This window comes from Aythya fuligula, chromosome 17 (genome assembly GCF_009819795.1).
Source record: "Aythya fuligula isolate bAytFul2 chromosome 17, bAytFul2.pri, whole genome shotgun sequence".
Classification (NCBI taxonomy): domain Eukaryota; kingdom Metazoa; phylum Chordata; class Aves; order Anseriformes; family Anatidae; genus Aythya; species Aythya fuligula.
The window spans coordinates 157,334-177,767 of NC_045575.1; the positions used below are offsets into that span (position 1 = coordinate 157,334).

The following is a 20,434-nucleotide window of genomic DNA, read 5'->3' on the forward strand; positions in this document are numbered from 1 at the left end:
AAAAGAAACAGAATAATATCTATAATTCCAAGTCAGTTTTCCAGATCTACACTTCTCTTAATCTGTCACCAAAGTGGACTGTCCAGTTCCAAAGGTGAATTCATTGAAAAGTGTGGCTGGAGTCTCTGCTGTGTTGGGGGGGAGGGGAGGAGAGAGAAATAAAGGAGAAGGATTTTTCCCACCCAAAATTAATACACTTTTTGTTTTTTAAAGCAGGAAAGCATCAAAAGGCTTAAATTAGGAAAACAGATGTTGGCAGAAACTGCGCAAACTAGGGTCTTTCCTGAATAAAAAGCAACTTTTAAATGCTTCTGATTGTAGTGTTGCAAAAGTTGCTTACCAAGCACATGCAATAAATTCACAGCAGGAGACACATACTTGCAACATGCATGCCTGTACAGATAATTAAACAGTTGTACTCAAATCATGACTGCAGATTCTAAAATATGCCCCTTACTTCCTTGTCAGGAGAGTCACCTCCTCACTGATTCTTCAGCTTGCTTGACTACTAAGGATGATACAAAATGATAAAAGAGCTTAAGCTCAAGAAAACGAAAAATAAGTTTAAGCTGGCCAGCAGCTTTAGAAAACAACAAAAATCCTTGCATCAATATACAGAGTAACATGCGTCTGGGAAGCCTGGAGTGTCTGCACATATTAAGCTGCATGTTTAAGGGTGTATTTCTGTCTGGAACATAACAGGCACCTAATCAACCTTTGTAAACTGGCTTTTCATCTTAAAGCCAAATGCAACAACAAAAGTCTTTTAAAGCACCATGAAAATGAAATGAAAAAAATGAATGATTGCAGTTCATCACCGTGAGGAGGACACTCTAAGACACCAGAACCCTATTTTCTAAGCACTTCTAGTCAATCCTACCATAAACATAATTTCACCGATGGTGTAAGTACAGTAAAGAACAAATTTTGATAGTCTACATGGTATCCTAAAGATCACACTTCCCTGGTCATTTCTGGTTCAAGTATCAAGCAGTCAAGAAAAATGCAGAAAAATGATTTATTTATTTTTTAACGTAAATCTCGTGTCGCTGTTATAACAATTTCAAAACATGTTTTTGTTTAAAATAATCTCTTTTCCTTTGCCTATCTTCTTTAATTTGAAGGGCCCTCCATTCAAGTCAGGAAACACAAGAAATGAGGCCAAGCATTCAACTTGCATTCATTCTGTTTTCATATGTAGGCACAAAAACCTCTGATCTGACCACATGTGTATACTGAAGTGAAGATGCCCAAAAGAAGAGATAATATGTACAAGTTATATTTAACAATCCTAAATGGAGAACTTTTAATATATTAAGTATTAATGCAAATACACACACCACTTACATAACTGGCTAAAGAAATCTCACAGATACAGGAGATTACCGCCTCCAGATGTTACCTTTCCTTAACCTATAAGATGCTGGCCTCTTGGAAGCATTCACACATTGAAAAACTATGTTTATGAAAGTTATTTTGGTCCAGAAGGGCCTCACTTTGAAATTCCAAAACATGGACTAGAGAACTGTAATAAAAAAGGGAGCATTTTTAAATACATGCTCCACCACAAGATGGTATAAACTGGAAGAAAATTACTATGTATGCTAATCAATGGTTTTATACAACTACTCAAAACTTTCCTATAAGATCTGCTTAGAGAAAAGCTGCCTGCATTTCTTTCTTACCAAGTTATGCCACACCAAATCATGACTTCTACATACTTCATCTAGAAAAAATTCAGAAGCCCTTCACTAGATAAAGCAATTAAAACAAAGTTACCCTGTCTCATAATCACATCCACCAGTGGTGTGCTCAGAGAGAGCATGTGCCAATTCTATCCGTGGGGCATGGCCAGCCACAAGTGTTGGTAACACTACGAAGCAGGCTGTAATTACATCTAAACCATTATATTCACATACATACAGTCTTAACATAAATACATATAAATGAAAAAGGTTCTCCAAAAGGCTCTATGTTTAACAATTTTTGAATGTCTCTCCTCTTTGGGATTTCTTCTTAGCTCCACCTCCCAGATGAGCAACAAGAGTACATCGAAGAGGAAGCAATCAGCAGTCTGACAACTAGCACAAATTTCACAACAATGCAGACCTTAAAAGACTGTGAAGAGGTTTAACTAAACTTACGAGCTATGCTGAAAAAGTTACCTGAACTACCACAAATGACATTTTCCTCCATTATATTCCCCACCTTTTTCTAGAAATTAACAGAAATTGTACTAGTTGACCTGAGTTCAGGATCCAGTGTTGTAAGCTTTCTGCTTGTATTTACTTTCTTAACTTACTTCATTCTTATTCCTCTAGATAGGAATAAGAAATTTTTATATAAGCAATTTTTACATAAGCAATATTTTTTGTACAATAAGCAATTTTTACATAAGCAATTTTTGCTCTTTCCATTGTACCTTTTTCGCTGTACTTTGATACCTTTTACCTCATTTTCTTATACGGTGTCTCCTACCTTGCCCTCAAGTGACTGTCTCAGCCTCAAATGCTGACAAGGCTCTGGTAGAAGGATTGAAGTATTGCCATAACTCTGAGCCACTACAACAGACACTTCCTCCAGAAACAGCAATTCACCACTGAATTTGGTACCTTGTATTTTGGACAACCCTTCCCCCTGTAGCAATGCTTAGAAACATTTATTTATTATTGTCTTAGACTCATTGAGAAACAGTTTTCACTGGTACCCTTATGCTCCAAGCTCTAATGAATTATATGTGTAAAGATTTTAAGTTCAAAGTTTTTAACTAGGTAAATACAATTTGTCGGCCCTTAAAACTCTATCATAATTTTGCCCTTATACTATTTTCATAAGGTGATTCTTTCTGTGGAAGTTATGAAAGCAGGTTAGAAACTGTCCAATGGATGAAGAGAGCACGATGTGCACACAAGTTTTAAACAGCCAGATGTCCCTTTTCAGCATGGTCTTTGAGCCTTGCCTCTTACATTCTCTTAATGTTGCAGTATACCTTAATAGGACATTCCAAGTACAAGACTCTCGAAGCAGAACGCTGTAGCTGCAAGTAGACATAATGCAACAGCAGAAAGCTAGCACAGGAGTTATCGTGCACTTTTATCCCCATTCCAAGAGACATCTTGGATATTGCAATACTGAGGAGTTAATAAATACAATGATCCTTCTTTATAATACTGTGTTCAGAAGCCAAGGAGAAAGCAAACCTCTTGTAAATTAAAAGCAGCAATGATATAACTCAGTTGGAGCTCACAGCGTGAGGACAGTGCACAGTATCAAGACACAACAGTGTAAGAGAACAAGAAACCTACGCAAAACACTTTGATGGGCTGTCTTCAGCTCTCCCCAAGTACTACGGTGCACCACAGTATGTGATGGACTAAAGCATGATGAAAACTTAAAAGGAGGAGTGGGAGGAGGGAACAGAGGTAAGGATGGAAACAGTGAAACAGCCAGGCTAATCTAATCTGAATCAAGCCCACTACAATACCTTTACTTCAAGCAAACTGCTGTTGCGTTACACACTCTAAAGGCTACCCAGGTGCCAAAACTGTGCATATCTCTACCTCAACAATTGCCTATTTTAAATGTGAATTATGCTTCCTTTATCATCTTAGCCTTCTCCTGCAGAACACTTAGTAGCACCTGTAGTTACTCATTCCATTCACACAAAAAAAATGCCTTCCTTTCACAGCACGGAACTTAACAGGTAGTGATATGGACCTAAAAGCAGCCACACAACTCTGGGCGTAGGCAATCTTCGTTCTTCTGTTCAACTACTGAAGAATAAGCACCAACCAAGCTCAGATGAGGCACAGAACACAGCAGAAACTGCAGCAGAAGTAGCATAAGGTCCAGAGCATTAAACCTGCATTTTTAATCTTTTATTCACCTATCAACACTCTTCCAAAACAGAGAGAGATTACAAGCCCTGCCAACTCAGAGAACAATTTGAAACCTCCAGTTCAGGCTTCAGAACTATTTATACGTTTTAAAGAACTGAGATTTTAGAAAATATACAAATAGAACTGGCAAAATATTTTGCTATTCCAAGCATGTAGCAAGGCTGTAGTATAGAAGAGTTTTGTTTCCACAAGCTGGATAACTCAAGTTAAGACTTAGGCGCCAAGATTAAGTAGTTAGTACACTGTACTAAGGTACAATGATAACCAGAAAACAAAAGGAAACCGAAGCTTAGATTAGACAAGGTTTCTAAAAAGGTTTTTTCCACAAAACAGCAAGGCAACAAACATAGAAATTATTCGCTGCTCTGCGTACACAGCAACAGACACATGCCTGATGCTGTTACAAACAAAAAGGAGGTGGAATTAAATTACCTTTATTTAAAATAATAAAAAATAAATAAAACAGAAAACAAGTACTATGGAAGCTCAGACATTTATTTACTTATTTATAAAGACAGAAGCAATTAAGTCTCTTCCATCCGTGATTCAGCCTAATTACCTGTTTAAAGTTAACTCCTTAACTTTGGTCAGGCCTTCAGAATGGTGATGGGACTCACAGTTGTGTCTGAAAGAAGTTCAAATGACAAGCTCAAGCAGGATAGTGTTCACATTAAATGGCTTTTCAGACATTGTCATGGACATCTCATTTGCCTTGTAGCATATGCCCAGTGAGAGGATTTGTTCACAACATCAAAGACTAAGATCAGAGAGAACAAAATCCATAACCTACTCCAGCTTCACATACAAGACAAAACAGAAACATGCTAGGTCTTCCCTCTGTGTACCAAAATAGAGAAACACAGTAAATGCTCAACAGCCTTTTCCCTCATCCTATTCTAAGTATCCACAGAGTGTCAGTTATTTAGGTCAGAAAGAGCGCCACATTTCAACGACTGCTCAACTCCAACATACTCCTCTCCAAAGACATGATGGCAATGCAAACCTGAGCCTTCCAAACAGGTACCAGGAAATTGGTTTTATCAGATAAATATATTATCCTTGATATCCCTAGGACCGTTACTGGAAGCCAGTGCTTTACATTTAAGGTATGAGAACTAACATAAAACCAATCACTGTTGTCTTCATATTCTAAGAGCATAACTAGCAAAGAAAACATCCAACAAGGTGGTGACTCAAAGCCACAAATAATTCCACTTCCTCAGTTTGAATGGGCTTCAGGCAGTCAACTCAAGCAAGAAGAAAGAAACTTAACCTGCCTGCTCACAAAATAGAACAAAATAATAATGATTTTTTTGTGTTGTTTTCTATTCTCAAAGGACACAAGCATTTCCTTGATTCAGTCTTCTGTGATTATTGCCAGACTTCTACATATCCACACAGTTATCTCAAGTCACTGTTTTCGACACTATTAAAAAACGCTGCTGATACTTTGGAGTGAAAAGCCTACCTGGCAATTTAGCAATTTTTGCATTTTGAGAAAACAGATGAAAGATCAAAAGTTATTCAAGTAAATAGGGGGTGAGAGGCACAGTGGAGAAAGGAACACACAGGCACATGATGTTACAGTCCAGTTCTAAGCTTCCCCATCTTCTGCAACTGGAAGAAGATGGGCAGTGGCACTGCTATAAAGAACGACTGCAAGAAGTTCAGAAATGCCCCACGTCTGTTTTCTTTCTGGAGCTTAAAGCTCAGAGCTATGCTTGTTCTCTTTAAACTGTTAACTTTAGAGCACAAAAAATATAAGCAACTGGAGATTATGTAATCCATATGTCACTTCTGTTCAATGGCTACCTGAAGTTCATTATTCCCCTACTGACGCTTCCAAGCAGAAACAATTCAACCAGAACCCAAACTTTTATCACACATGAAAAACCATGAATAATATTCCTAAATCTTTCCTCCATACTGCTTCTCTTTAAAAAATGTATGTATTGGTAAACCATCTATATGACTGTATTCAGCAGCATACCTAAGGAAGTAGTAGCAAAAAGAAAGACTTAAGAGAATTAACAACAATGAATGTATATAATTTTTAATAACCCAGAATTTTTTATGCAATCCAAAACAAAGACTAAGTCCAATCCACTTTTCCCAGCACCTCACCTGACCAGTATCATCATAACAATTTTGCAAGAAACAAGGCATTTGATGTTCCACACCTTAGCTACCTGACAGAACAAGCAACTGGAACAGTACCTTGCCCAGTACAAGCAGAATTGAGATATATAATCCCTCTCCAGGCAAAAGAGGCACTGCTAGTCAAATCAGTGATGCCTACTGTCCTAGCACTCTAAGTCTGTGGTCATGTAGCATCCAGTTTGACACAGAACGGCAACTGAGCTTCTGGTCAGAGTGCTGCAAGAAGTCTCAACTGTAAGGACTTCATTGGTCATAATTTCATTTTAGAGGTTTCGACAAAGTCTTGTTTTCCCAATCACTCTCTAATCAGAAGTTTTCAGGTTCCAGTCTCAACCATACTAATGCCAGGATGCTGCCCCAAGAAACACAACATATTCCAGTATGCCAGATACCACTGGGACAGTTAGACTTTTGAGCAGTTTAAGGACCAGCTGACACAGCAACCTAGGGATGATTTTGCCGAATACAAACTGTGGCCACATTAAAGAAAGCATATGAACATTTCATCTCTCTGAAGAGTTATTCTGGTAGACACTTGACCCTAATAAGACTTGGTCATAATAACATGAGAAACAATATAATAGCATACCACTGCTGGATAGGAATCTGACCAATAACCAGTTTAAGAGTGAATGTGTGACCTATCAAAAGCAGAAAGTGCACTGTTTTTTAATTTTTTGTTGTTGTTGTTCAGAGACTTTCAACACCAATGAGTAATTGATGCTATTAACATAAACAAAAGTAAGTCTTTGTGTAGTCCAAAAACCACAATTGCTTTGATTCATTCTTTAATGCGTGCCTGATTTTCAAGAATTTCTAAAATTTCATTTTAATGAAAAACACATTTTGAAAGAGCCATGTGCATTGACAAAATGGTTGGGGCCAAGAGACGCTCTTTGACTGATGTACCACTGCTGAACAGGTTCTTAATACCATGAGCTGCATGATCCCTTTCTAAATGTCACAGTGAGCTTTAAATGATGAACCAAACCAGCAGATTCATACAGTTTCATAAATATACAGCCCATATGAAAAGCAGAGGCAAGACAACATTGTGAAAATGTATGTGAGTTTTGGCTCTGAAAAATTGACTTTCAGGAGATGAAGGAAGCTTGACACTGACAAGGATGCAATGTGTAATCTAAAACATCAGTGGTGAAAATGCAACTGATAGTATTTAGTCTAGCTGCTCTGGAGCAATGTCTGATGTTTTCTCTTCTCCAAAACACAACTAGCATACCCCGTGGCTCAGAAAAAAACAACAACAACAAAAAAATAGGCTGTACATGATATGTTATCTACCAAATGTACAGATGAACAAGCAAAACAGTTTATTGAGTGGTAAATGACTGTAAAAGATTTGCCACATAATTTGGTAAATCTTTTTAGTCTTTCCTATTTTGGAGGCTGTCTATTCAGGCATTAGAGGAAGCAGATGGTTGATGTTACACATAACAAGCCTACAAAACTCCACTTAATACATCTCCTTAAAGTTATTCAAACCTGAGTCTTGAACAAAGAGTGTATTTTTTTTCTCCACTTTCACCTACAATCTCAAGAAAAGTATGACCTCAGTAAACAGCTTCTGTTCTATTCTTAACACCAACACCTGACGCATAGTGAAACTTTAGTGTCTCTTGCTTTCCCCAAAGTTACAGAGTTGAGTCTAACACATATTGTTTTATAATGTACCAAAAGGAAAGAAAATGTCAGTATCGGCTTCAACCCCTAGTGGCATTACCTTTTTTAAAACGTCAGAAACATACATTAATTGTTCCATCCCTGTTTTCTCTGGAAGGATAAATAAAAATGCTTATCAGCAGCTTGTCCACAACTCTTTTGCCTGAAGTGAATTTTTACAACAAAGCCTCCTGGTTGAAACTATTTTGAAATTACATGCGCTAAAAATCAGAATTCTTTACATCAAAAGAAGAATAAAAGCGTTTTTTTTTGAGACTCACATATTTGCGGTTTTAGCATTTTACTAGTTTTTAGAGCTTACTAGCCACTAGATTTTTTTTTTAATTATACACACACACACATACACATGTATGTATGCATACATATACAGAACTCCGCAACTGTTAATACGGACTGCTACTAGCAATTGCTTAACAGTCAAACTTATTAAAACACCATTTAAGTCATTTTTCTTTACTTAGCCAAAGGCCAAAAAAAAAAAAAGTCAACAATTATAAGTGACTACAAAGAAATTTGATAAGCACCTCCAGAGTTTCAAACAGAGTACAGAACAGTTGCATTCTGATAAACACAAACATTATTTATCCGATGAAAAAGTCAAGAGAAGCTTTCAAAAGAAGGAATCGCTTCGCAGAGATCCAAGAGCGGGCGTATCGGGCATGCCAACGCAGCCGCCCAGCAGAACCAGACGTCCAGAAGGAAACAAAGATGAAAAGCAAGCGCCTGCTGCAGTCGGCGTCCTCCACGGCATTTTCGCACCGGGCTGCTCGCTCGGGAGGCGCTGCCCCGACGGCGCCCCGGCAGCCGGCAGCCGCCCGAGCGCGCGCTCCGCAGCCCGGCGCGCGGCGAGGGGCCGTCCCCGCGCCGCGCTCGGCGGAGGGGCCCGCGCCCCCGCCGCTGCCCGACGGCCGGGCCGGGCGCACGGCGCCGCGGAGCGGGGCCAGGCGCGGCCGCCCCGCCGCTCCCCGGCCGCAGACGGGGCCCGGCGCGGCCTCGCGCCGCGGACCGCGCGGGTCGGTCCGCCGCGGGGGAGCCGTCGCCGGGAGCCGCGGGCTGCGGCGCCGCGGGCTGTCAAACCGGGCTCCGGCGGCGCCGCCGCCGGCAGCCCCGCGGGGCTCCGCGCCGGCCCGGCTCAGCGAGGCCCCGGCTCCTCGGACCCGCCGCCGGCGCGGAGCGCGGCGGGGCCTTTGTGCGCCAGCGCGAATCTGTCACCGCGGCCGCGGCGCCCCGCGCCCCCAGGCCGCGCGGCGCACGTGGGGCCGCGGCCCGGCCCGGCGCGGGCTTTGTGCCGCCAGGTGCCGGGCGGCCGGGCCCGCGGAGCCATCTTGGGGCAGGCGGCGCCCCCCGGCTGGCGCTCACCTGCACGATCTCGCCCTCAGCGCTCAGCGTGGCCCCCGCGCGGGAGAAGCGGCCCTGCAGCCCCGTGGTGTAGGTGGTGTAGTCGCCGCTGGGGCTGGACTCGAAGAGCACCACCTCCACGAACGCCGTCTCCTTGCCCAGCGCCGCGCCCGGCGCCGCGGCCAGCAGCAGCCCGAGCAGCAGCAGCGGCGGCGGAACGGCCAGCCCCGCGCCGGCCCCGCAGCCCCTCATCGCGCGGCGGGGGGGGAGCGGCGCCCCGCCGCCGCGCATCGCTCGCGAGCGGCTCCAGCTCCGGGGCCGGGGTTCCGGGCGGGTCAGCGCCCCATGGCAGCGGCCCTCCCGCCGCGCTGCGCCGCGCCCCGCTCCTCGCCGCCGCCAGCCCCGCGCTCCCCGTCCCTCGCCCCGGCTCCTCTCCGCCCTGCCAAGCCGCTTCCCTTTCATCTGCTCCACGTGACGGCCACCGCGGGGTTATCTCCGCCCTCCGCGCGTCTCTGACCCGCTCCGTCCCTCCCTCGGCGCACACACGGCCCGCGGCTCGCCGAGCTGCGCCGGGAGGCGCTGGGTGCCGCGAGCGGGCGGCCGTGGGACGGCCCGGCCCGGCCCGGCTCCTCGGCCCGGCTCCTCGGCCCGGCCCGAGCACCGCTGGAGCCGCGAGGGCGGCCGGGCGGCACCGCGCCGCGCGCCGCTCGGGAAGGCCCTGGCAGGGCCGGGCTGCCCCACGCGGGTCAGGCCTTCAGGGTCGGGAGCACCTGGGCCGCGAGAAGCGGCCCGTGGCGCCCGCCGGGGCCCGACCCGCGGGGACGGGGCTGTTGGGCTGCCCGGCCCGCGAGGCCGTCGCGAAGCGGAGCCGCGGAGGCTGGAGCGGGCCGGCCGCAGCCGCCGGCCGCCGGGCTTCTCCTAGCCTGCGCCTCAGGAGTGCCCGAGTGCAGGAGGCACGGAGCTCCTGGGCGTGAGGGCTTCACGGCTGCTGGTGGTACACGTCCCGTGAACGGACGCACCCTGAGCGGTCAAGAGCCATCTTTTTCTCTTTATAACCAAATGCAGCGTTCTTTCTGTGAAGGAGAGACGCTGCTGCTCTGCAGCACATGCATGGCAGTAATCTAACGTTTGCCATTTCCTGCATGCTGCTAGCATCCAGCACATTCCGTATGTGCGTGTGGAGCAGGAATGACCCAGCTCCTTGAACTCAATACTCTGCAAGAGTATGAGACAAGACAGTCAGATCCTTAGTGTGACACAGTGAGCAGCATTACCTTAACAAGTCACTGAACATTTCCCCATTAAGGAAGGGTCAAGAAGGGATCAAAGAAACATACGTTTTGAGCTTCTACCATGGGCCACAAAATACCCCCATAACCAGAAAGACAAGTACAATGGATCCAAGGCTGCCGAAACCACTACATGTGTAGAATTGTAGCTGGAAGGAGCATCATTGTGCTCTAGCCAGGTTACAATACAGAGCACACTACACAAGCTCAAATGTGGTCAACACACATAATTTTTATATTATGAAGTTATGGTTCAGTATGATTTCAGAAATGCATAGCATCTACTGCACATTAATTCCTTACTGCAAACTACCTCTACTTGAATTTCCTTCATCTGTGAAACAAATGGCTGATATTTGGATATCATAGGCTTCCCTGCATCATAACCAACATGGGAACAGCTTAAACGATGAGAACTCTGGGAGATTTTCTCCCAGTCAGCTACATTATCTCGCAACCTATAGAAAAAGGTGAGATGTATGCAGGGGTGACTGTTACTACGATGAGGGTTGCTGTTATGTGGGCCCTCGTGCATGTATCACGAGGAGAAAGTCTTTTGACATTCAGCTAGTTTTCTTTCTTCAATAACTTCAGTGGTTTAAGCAAATGACATCTAGAGTTTTTAACCTGATGCCTTCTCATTCCTTCAGGATTCCAGAAGAGGTTCTGTAGGCCTTATGCTCTTCCGTTCTTTTTCCTTTTAATGAGAACAGGTCTCTAAAATGAAGAATCAAAACATACCATTTTCTCTTGCTTCTCCACAGATGACTCATTTTGCTTACAACCTATTCACCTGTTTCAAGAAGTCCTTTCCAAAAATCTTGAGTAGGATTTTGTATCTCAAGGAAAATATTTTAGAGGTAGCTCTGCTCTCCAGTGCTGTAATAAATGCATAAGGCTTCCCTGTTCATCCTACCTGACCCATGCCAAGGGGTAGATCTGATCATGGGGTCCTTCCTACCAGCCCAGCCATATTTTGCTTCTTCAGAGAAGGAAAAACAAGAAAGGAACAGGAAGCCATGAGCTGCTGAAGGACAACTGCCTACTTCACAAATCTCCCAAAACAGTTGCTTCCTGTATCAGAATGGGACTTAATCAATCACAGTGCCAAAGGAACCATAAACTACTATAGAGGAGACAGCACTGAGAACACGCAGCTCCAACAAAGTGTTAAAGGAGTAAACTACCACATGGAATACCTATCCATTTGCATGTGAAAGGCAGTGAAGCAACTCATTTTTAGTTAATAGTTTTATTTCTACTTAGTGTTTGAAAGCAACTTGCTTTTCTAAACCCACCCTCCATCAATGTTTTGAGATTAAGTCACCATTAAGAACGAGTTTTTTTTCCTGACATTCATCTGACCCATTTATGACATTGTTAAATTCCATAGAAACCCCCCCCCCCCCCCCCCCCCTTTATGTGAATTGTCTTTAATTTCTAGTCTTTAGCAAGTTTTTATACCCTGCTTGTCAGATTTGGGATGTCTTTTTTCATGACATATTTTTCTTGTAAAAAAGTGCCACTGTAAATCGAATTACCTTAAATAATAACGCATTCATTGAAATAAACTGCTTAAGTTGTTGCAGGTCAATGCATCTCAACTGTCCTAAACTCAATGGGTATCTAATCAGGTGATGGGCAGTAGAAAGAGTTGGAATTTCAGTGTCAGAGGTTAGTGGGGTGTGTGCATGTTGTCAAATAGAAAGTAACAAACAATGCCTCTTGCAGAATACGTTGTCCCATTGGACACCCTTACATAGCTTGGAGGAACTGCCCAGCATTATGATATTTGTTCCCCACTGTTGCAGGCACAGTGAGAGCCCGAGGACAGTTTCAGACTGGATGTGCCAACTGGTGAGTTTTGTACTGAGCACACCTTGCCATACTTAGCAGAAGTTTGCCTGTTTTGGTGGAAGTACTTATTTTAAACATCTCTTCCTTTATCACTTGTTCCACTTCAGTGATGCTTCCTTAACTATGCCAATGTAGCTTTTGTGGAGCTGTATGGCAAATTGAATTAGAGAAGAGACCCATGCTAAAAACAGCCCAGGAGGGGAAGGATTATTTTTATATTGAAGCAGCAAGCTAAAATAATATTGGGAAGTGTAATTTTAGGTGTGGAGATGTGAGCTGGAAAGCCAGGAGTTCTAGGAGGCCTGGACAAGAGCTCAGCATGTGTGAAAGACAGCTTCAGTCCTACAAAAGCTGGAAAGAACTTGACATTCCTGATTCCCAGCTGTGAAACTAAGAAGTTGAGAATGCTGTGTCCTTCTCTGCTGGTCAACAAAGTGGATTTGAATTTACTGCTGCAGTCTAACGGTTCAAATGTTAGGCAACTCTGTCAGTTCCATTGCATCAAACTTAAATGCCTTCAGTAAGCATCCATGTACGCTACATCCGCCCCCCCTCTTCTGTTTAATCTTTAAAAATTACATAAACACCATACCCTGAGATATTAGTAAGATTTCGGATTTAAAGATCAAGAAAACAGGGAGTACCCAGATTAGACGATTCAACAGTGATCTTGTTCCCTGTCTACATATACTGTGAAAGTCTTCTGTTACATGGGTACATTTTTCCCCATAGAGCTTTGCTTCACAGAAGGATCCCATTGCAGATACAAATCAAGGAAGTACAGGGAAAAAATATTATAGATAAGACCCTTGCCTTAGTTATTAATGAAACACAATCATCAGTACTCTTTGGATATTATCTAGGAATAGGCTCTCTTATACCCACCTAGAAGTGGTGTCTTTCCAGATTACGTTGAGAGTTAGGAATGCAGAAATGGCAGGACAAATAAACCTGGAAACTAACTAGTGAAAATATAGGAATGGGGCTCTATACAACAAATAGATGGCATCCTAGCACCAAAATAAAAGCTGGTAAAGATATGATCCACCCTTCAAAATGATTCATATCTGTGGACTGCAGGCATAGCAAAATCTCCCTGCAGTAAAATACCAAAGACTGACATGAGGCACTAGGTCTCAGATCACTGAGTTCCCCCTACTTGGGCAGAAATCCAAGCAGGAGGTTGCAGAAAAAGAAAGGACTGTCTATTATTAAAACAATAAAATATTTCAAATTGCCTTCTTTCTCACCTAGCATCATACAGCTGCCAATTCAGTTATGCCATAATACATCAAATACGTTTTCTTTTTTCCCCTCTATACAACAAACCAAGGTACAAGTTCTGAAATACAGAAGCCTCAAGCATTTATAACTGCAACTGAGGTCAATGAGAGCTGTGGTTTTAACATAATGAAATGATATATAACGCGAAAAGGTCTGAGAAAGTATGTCCTGAAAAGAGGGCAGTCAACATCAATGGATGCTTTTGACACTAAACTTCCTACGTCTCATTTTCCTGGCAAAGAAATGGGTACTATAGGGTTCTCCTCCTCACACAGTGCTCCTGAGAGAAAACAATGCTAATGTAGTACCCACAGACTACTGTGATTAATGTTACAGAAAAGGCCCAAAACTAAACTAATGATTTTGTACCAAGAGCAAAGATGGAATATTGTGCAGGAAGTACAGCCCTGCACATCAGACAAGAAGAAAACAAAACACTGATAACCACTCACAATGTGATCACCAGCCATTCTCAATATTAAATGAGGCAGTAATCCAGCTTCCTCAATCTTTGCTATCCCTATATTTGAAAAAAGATGTCTGAAAGCTGCTTTCTGTCATATCCATGCAGTCAACCACAAATACAGCACACTGGAGAACCCCTTGAGAACCTCTTTTAGCCTCATTCCATAATGAAATTAAACATGCGTTATCTGCCTGACAGCCCCATCATCCTTGCGAACATATTAGCTACTTTTAACAAAGCTTAAGGGCAGATTGGAGGTCTTAAGACAGTATATTCTTGCAATTTTGTGAAAATAAGAGGCTCTGGACTTGGTACTGCAGCAGCATCCAGAAGGACATGCAGGAGACAGGGAAAGCTAGGGCAAAAGCTGAGCTTTTTCAATTCCACTGCCCAAAGAACAGTCTGTTTGTTGTTGATCTTACAGATCTGTTTGTTTGTTTTAATAAAAAGGATCCTTTCTAATGTATCCCATTTAATTAACATGAAGGTTTTGTAACTAATATGCATTTTAAGGAGTTACCACTGTGAAGTGACATAAAGAAATGTGTGCATGTAAATGTTTGGTATAAAAGTGTCCCTTGGGGGGTGGGGGGGGGGGATGGTGTTCAGCTGTTACACATTCAGCATGGCAGAAGCCAGAAAAAACGTATGTGCACAGCAGCAGATTAGCTACAGCATATGTTGTCTTTTGCTCGAGGGGGATGCTTAAGGAATGTGAAAAGCAGGGAAGACAAGAACTCAGGTTGCTGAAGGGAGGTGATAAGGGTAGGGTCCCAGCAATACTAAGAAAAAATATACAGAAAACAATGTATCTTTGGGTCTATTGTTTTGGCACTAGCTTCTTTATCCTCCTGACTACTGAGTGACCCTGGCTGAAAACTAGTATCAGTTATTAGCAGAGCAAAGAGCAGATGACATTTTCAATTAAATGCTTTTTTCTGACAAATTACCAAAACCCAACCTCTTCTAAGCTACCTGACAACCTGCAACACTCTTAGGTTTTGTTTATTTAGTCTGTGATAAGTAGAGCAAAAACAGCACTCAAAAGACTGGCTGAACTTTCAGCCAATAATCATGTGAACTTTTAAAGAATTTTTCTCAGATAGCATCAAAAATTTTAGCATCACAAAGGAAAATATGGTACCTTCTCAAAGAAATAAATAAATTAACCAATGAGCATGGATTAAAAATTCACTTCAGTTACTGTGAATTTTGAATTTCTGTCTGATTGAGACTGTTTTCAGTGTCAACAAGACCTTGTGTGGAGCATAATTCATCTTTCATTCACTCTGAAAAGAAAAAAGAAAATCTCTTATAAGGGGCAGCTTGAACAAATTAAATAGTAAGAAAAAGATGGTTCTTACTCCTGTGATTTATCATATGAAGTGATCTGAGAACACCAGATAATTCAGACTGGCATATTTCAGCGGGGAATCCATTCACAATGGTGAGGGCAACATGTCACTGCAGAGTCCAGTGACTGTCTCCCCCCACTGGTGAGCAATGACCTTTTCACATTTGTGCTGTAACAACTGAAGTATTTGCAATACTGTACCCACATAGAAGGTAATGGTACTCTTTTTCCTTTTAACTAACTGGTATTCATCACAAGTCTCACCACAAGCTGCCGTTAAAAAAAAAAAAAAAAAAAAAAAAAAAAAAAAAAAGAGAAGAGAGAGGAGGGGAGGAGAGGGGATTGTTGCTATCTCCAGCTAATAAAAAAATTCTGATCATACAGAACCAAAACAGAATGCTAGATGAGAATAATCATTTATTTGGGGGGGGTGGGAGGGGAGGGCAAAGTCACCTTCTTTGTCCCCCCATGAAAAAACATAGTATCTCACTTCAGCATTAGACTTTAAATAATAATTCTGACACACCTTTGGGTTGAAAAATCAGTCTGTGTATGATGACTGCAGACAGTTGGGCTAATTCATAAATTATCGCTCCAAAGCATTTGGAGAAGGATTGAGAATGTGAGCACAAAAACAAGTTACCATGAAATAACTGTGGGCATGAGATTACGTCACATTAACTAGAGGATGTAAACGTGCATACAGTTAGCTCAAATTGCTTCTAGGTTATAAATTCACACAGTAGCTTAATCACAGCCATTCACTTGTTCATCCATGCCTAAGACACTGCCTTTTCTTTCAAAGTCCAGGTCAGATACAACAGAAACTGAGAAAAATATCACTGACTGATCAAAAAGAAGCATGCCAATACAACTGGATTAAAATGAAAGAATTATGATTAAACATTACATTTTAAACACTGCCAAAATAACAAAGTCTGGATAGTACCAGTGGATTTGTTGGTAAGTATTCTTAATAATGGTTTATGAGTGCTATAAATGCCCGTTTTAACTGAGACTAGCAATTTTCCTTTGAAGTTGATTTGCATCTCCGTTTCTATCTGCTGTCCTTCCTAGAGGAAGAACTGCCTGCCATTTCCTTTGATCAAATCATTAAACTGAAGCAAAGGAAAAAAAGGGTCCCATAGTATAACCATAAATTACATTGACTCAGCATCTTCTTTCTACATTACAGATATTTATTTAGTATTTACTTTGGAATTCTGGGCTGTTATGCTACATTCAAGTTTAAGAAGCAAGTCGTGTTTCAGAGGTCCCCTTGTGTAGATTAAAGAACATCATTGAGGGATTCAGGACATACTTTAATTGCACTGTGCAGTGCGGTGACATCTACCTTTGCTTTAAATGGGTATCACAAGCAATCTAACACCAGCAGCAGAGTTCTGTACAACTGGATAGAGGTTCTGATGACCAAAGGAACTTACTTGACTCTTAACTGAGTGAGAAGGTAAGTTTTCCATTAGAGTAATTCTTAAATCAAACTTGAGAACTGTGTTTTCATAGTAAACTGTACCTGAGAAGTCCTCACAGCAGAACAAGCAGCCATATAAAGGATGAAGAGAGCTGCTTATCTCATTCATACCACCACATGTGCCTTTCCAGATGATTTCAGTAACTGATAACTCAGACTTTCTACTGTCCATGTTCCCTACACGTTTTAACACCACCCTCTGCAGAGACCAGGACAACAGCATATTTCATAAGCAAATGAAATTGCTGTACCTCCTAATAAGCATGTCAACAGGAGATACATCATTTTCTGTGTAAATTCACATACATGCCTGCCCACTTTAATCACCAGGTAAAATTGTTATCCTACATCTCTGGAGACATGATTGCACAGCACAAAGTCTCAGGTTTGACTAAAAGCTTTACTCAAATATGCCTGAGTGCCTGATGAGTTTCCATTACTGAAGCAGCATCAACAGTTACCATCTTTTGGTACATGGAAATATATCTCCAACACCCCTTAAGTCACATCTGCTGCTGCATTTCAGGAAGAGATGCTGAGATGCACTAAAGCTGAGCAACCAGTAGGTGACCTCCTACACTCGAAGAGCTAGAGAAGTTCCTTTGTCCACTGGCAAAACTCACCAGGTATGTATGAAATGTGCCAAAATATCTCCAGAAACATTAGTCTGAATTAAAGATGCCTCTCATACCCTTCATTTTCATGCACTCAAATTTTACTATTGCAGTTATGAACAAAAGGCCAACTGAAATGGGCAAAATGCTTTTAATATTTATCAAAGATATATTTTCATCATTATCATCAATTACTCTAATATAAATTAACAAGCTATTGTCACTTGTCAGCTCAATTAAAAAAAAAAAAAAAACAGAAAACACTGTGGCAGTTTATGTTAAGAAAAAATGTCATCTATCCGTGACTTTCTCTTTCTATTTAAAGTTAAAAATGGGAAACACAATTTTTCTATGTTAACCAGCATTGAAACAATCCAAATTAATCAACAGACTAGCCACAACAGCTTCAATGATTAAAAAATAAATAAAAAGTTAACAAAATTCCCTGCTAATATTTGAAAAATTAAGGTTTCCAATGTCTTGAACAATGTGTATTTATTTAAATCTGTATGAAGTGCAAACATTCTGGTTTAGGAACCCTTCACTCTTTCTGTAGAAGTACAGTTGTCTACCAAAGGGAAAAGATAATAATGAATCAGACCTGCAAAACTGAAATATGTTAAACCATACTAAAAATATCCTTATTTAGTTAACTGCAGCCTTTTCTTTTTGCAAACTATTGTGCAATATACAGCACAAGTTTATATGAGAGTTGCAATGCAGTACAGATATGCATGATATACTGATTCCTTCAGGGCAGGCACAAGAGATTATCTAAGCAAAGAAAGAAAAACGAGTACTAAGAAATAAACTATAATTGTTACTATAAGCTATTTGCTCATGTAAAATCTTCACAAGGACAGAAAGAATCAATAAGAACACCTGGAGCCAAGTTTTCCAAAATTATCTTTGGAAGCAATATCCCTTCATTCTGCAAGAAGTACCTTCAAATACATCCACACAAATGTCTTTCTCTGTATTCTTAAACCTGCCCCCCCCCAATTGCTATGCATCAGCTCTACTCAGTTCCAGTTACAACTTCACTGTATCCTAGATTATTGTTAATTTTATGTGTTCATCATGGCATCACTGTAGAAAGCAGACTGCTTAGCATTAGCTGCTTAGCACTAAAGTTAATCAAGCCTTAGGCCATGAGAAACTACACTTGTAACATTGGTGTGAAACTGCATAGCTAAGATCAGAAGAACTAGCTTTGACCAGCAGATAAGGGAAATATGCACAAACTTGAAAAGGCCTCAGGCCAAAGATACCACCAAGGAAACCACAGATGAATGAATTGAGAAGCAAGGAGACCCCAGACAATAATGACTGTCTGGAGAACAGCAGGGCACTGACAGTGCTGCTATAGGGAGGTTACTTCATAAAAACTACATAAAACCAAAGCCAATATGAAATGGGGTCCCTGAGAGGCATCCATCTCGAGCTGTAGAATTGTATGAGACTAATAAACATCTTTCAAAATATTACCTGATTCTTAAGCCATGGGACCCTAGGGTCAGATCAAAAGAATGACGACAGTAAAGTAATTTTGCATTAAATCCTGTATTAATGGGAGCAGTGGTGTAATTTCTTCAACAGTTTTGGTGACCTAGATAGGACCCTGGGCAACCACCATTAGACCCTCTCACCTCCAACTGTCCATTTGCTGGCATCAGGTGAGTTCACTCAGGGCCCTGGGGATGAGAAGTGCTGACTGGTGAGTTTTAAATTTATGTTTTAAATACAGGTTAAATTCTGGGAGCATGCTGAAGTGGGACATATACCTACCATAGAAAAGGGGACACCTTTAGCCAAAGTACTATGAAATTAGAGGAAAACAGATGAAATTGCAGGTGGACCACAGCATATGGGTTATTACTTTTGCAGGTATCTCTACAGGTATCATCGTACATATACATTACTGAAACATGTGTTGTAACCAAAAATCAACTTATATTAGAGGCTATTGTTATTCAACACCCATATAAGTAGCCGGTATGCTAATAAAAACAAAAGGAGACTGTAGAAAAAGAAATACGTAACAGCTTAGCACCTCAACACTAAAGTTGAGGGAGCCTTAAGGCTATAGGAATGTACTTTTAACCTTTTGTTTTTAAATGGAGAAACCAGTAACCCAGAACCAGTTGAAACTAGAATACAAGGGAGTAGGAACAAGACTAACTACAAAGTTTCCTAACTTTGAGATAAGAGAAAAAGAGAAGTCATAAATACAAATAAAGGCCTGGAGACAGAAAGAGACCTATCAGTAGAAGGTGAAGGCCGAGGCCCAGAAATGCTGTTGGATAACACAGATAGCGTGCAAAGGAGATGTGGAGGAGTGAGGACTATAAATCAGAAGGCTATCGGACAATATAGGTCACTCCTTGGAGGCACCCAGCTCAAACTGTCAAGTGTTATATTAATAAAAAATCACTATTATAATAATGAGCTGATTCGACTTGAGGCATTCAATTAGGGTTGAACCAAGTGAAGTCAGAGGTGGTGATAGCATAATTCCTGAAACAGGTAGCTACAGCATAATTGGAACCGTGGTCCAGGTGGCAGCTGCATAATTCCTACAATAGCATGTAGCAGTTCGTTCTCTTTGAAAAAGCATTCAATATAAATAACATACATCACATATTTCTGAAAAACATTTACATACAATCTAAATACTAACTGATGAGCAGCAAAGAGAAAAAGTTAAAGGTTAAATTTAATATGCCTTGAGAAAAAAAAAAAAAAGAAGCAAACAAGGGCAATTTAGTTGCATCCACCTGCATAAATTCACTTTCCAGTACCAGTAATTCCTAATGAAAAATTGGTTCTTGCTACTGCAATTGTCATAAACAAAGTTTTAAGCAGAATTAGATACATGGAGTATTTCCTGTGCTGTTGCTTTCTATTCAAGCAGAGCTTGGTCTTGGCAAGTACTGCACACCTGAGCAAGTTTGGTCCTGATACAGTAGCTAAATTTGTG

The 20,434-nt window shown here is 41.6% G+C and overlaps 1 protein-coding gene across 1 annotated transcript in view; it reads right to left on the minus strand.

Moving 5' to 3' along the window:
- ZNRF3 (zinc and ring finger 3) overlaps nucleotides 1–9,255 on the minus strand; it is a 93,062-nt gene extending 83,807 nt beyond the window's left edge. The window contains 1 exon segment of the mRNA XM_032198898.1: nucleotides 9,120–9,255. The gene's annotated coding sequence lies outside the window, so the exon portion shown is untranslated.
- Nucleotides 9,256–20,434: the final 11,179 nt, after the last annotated feature.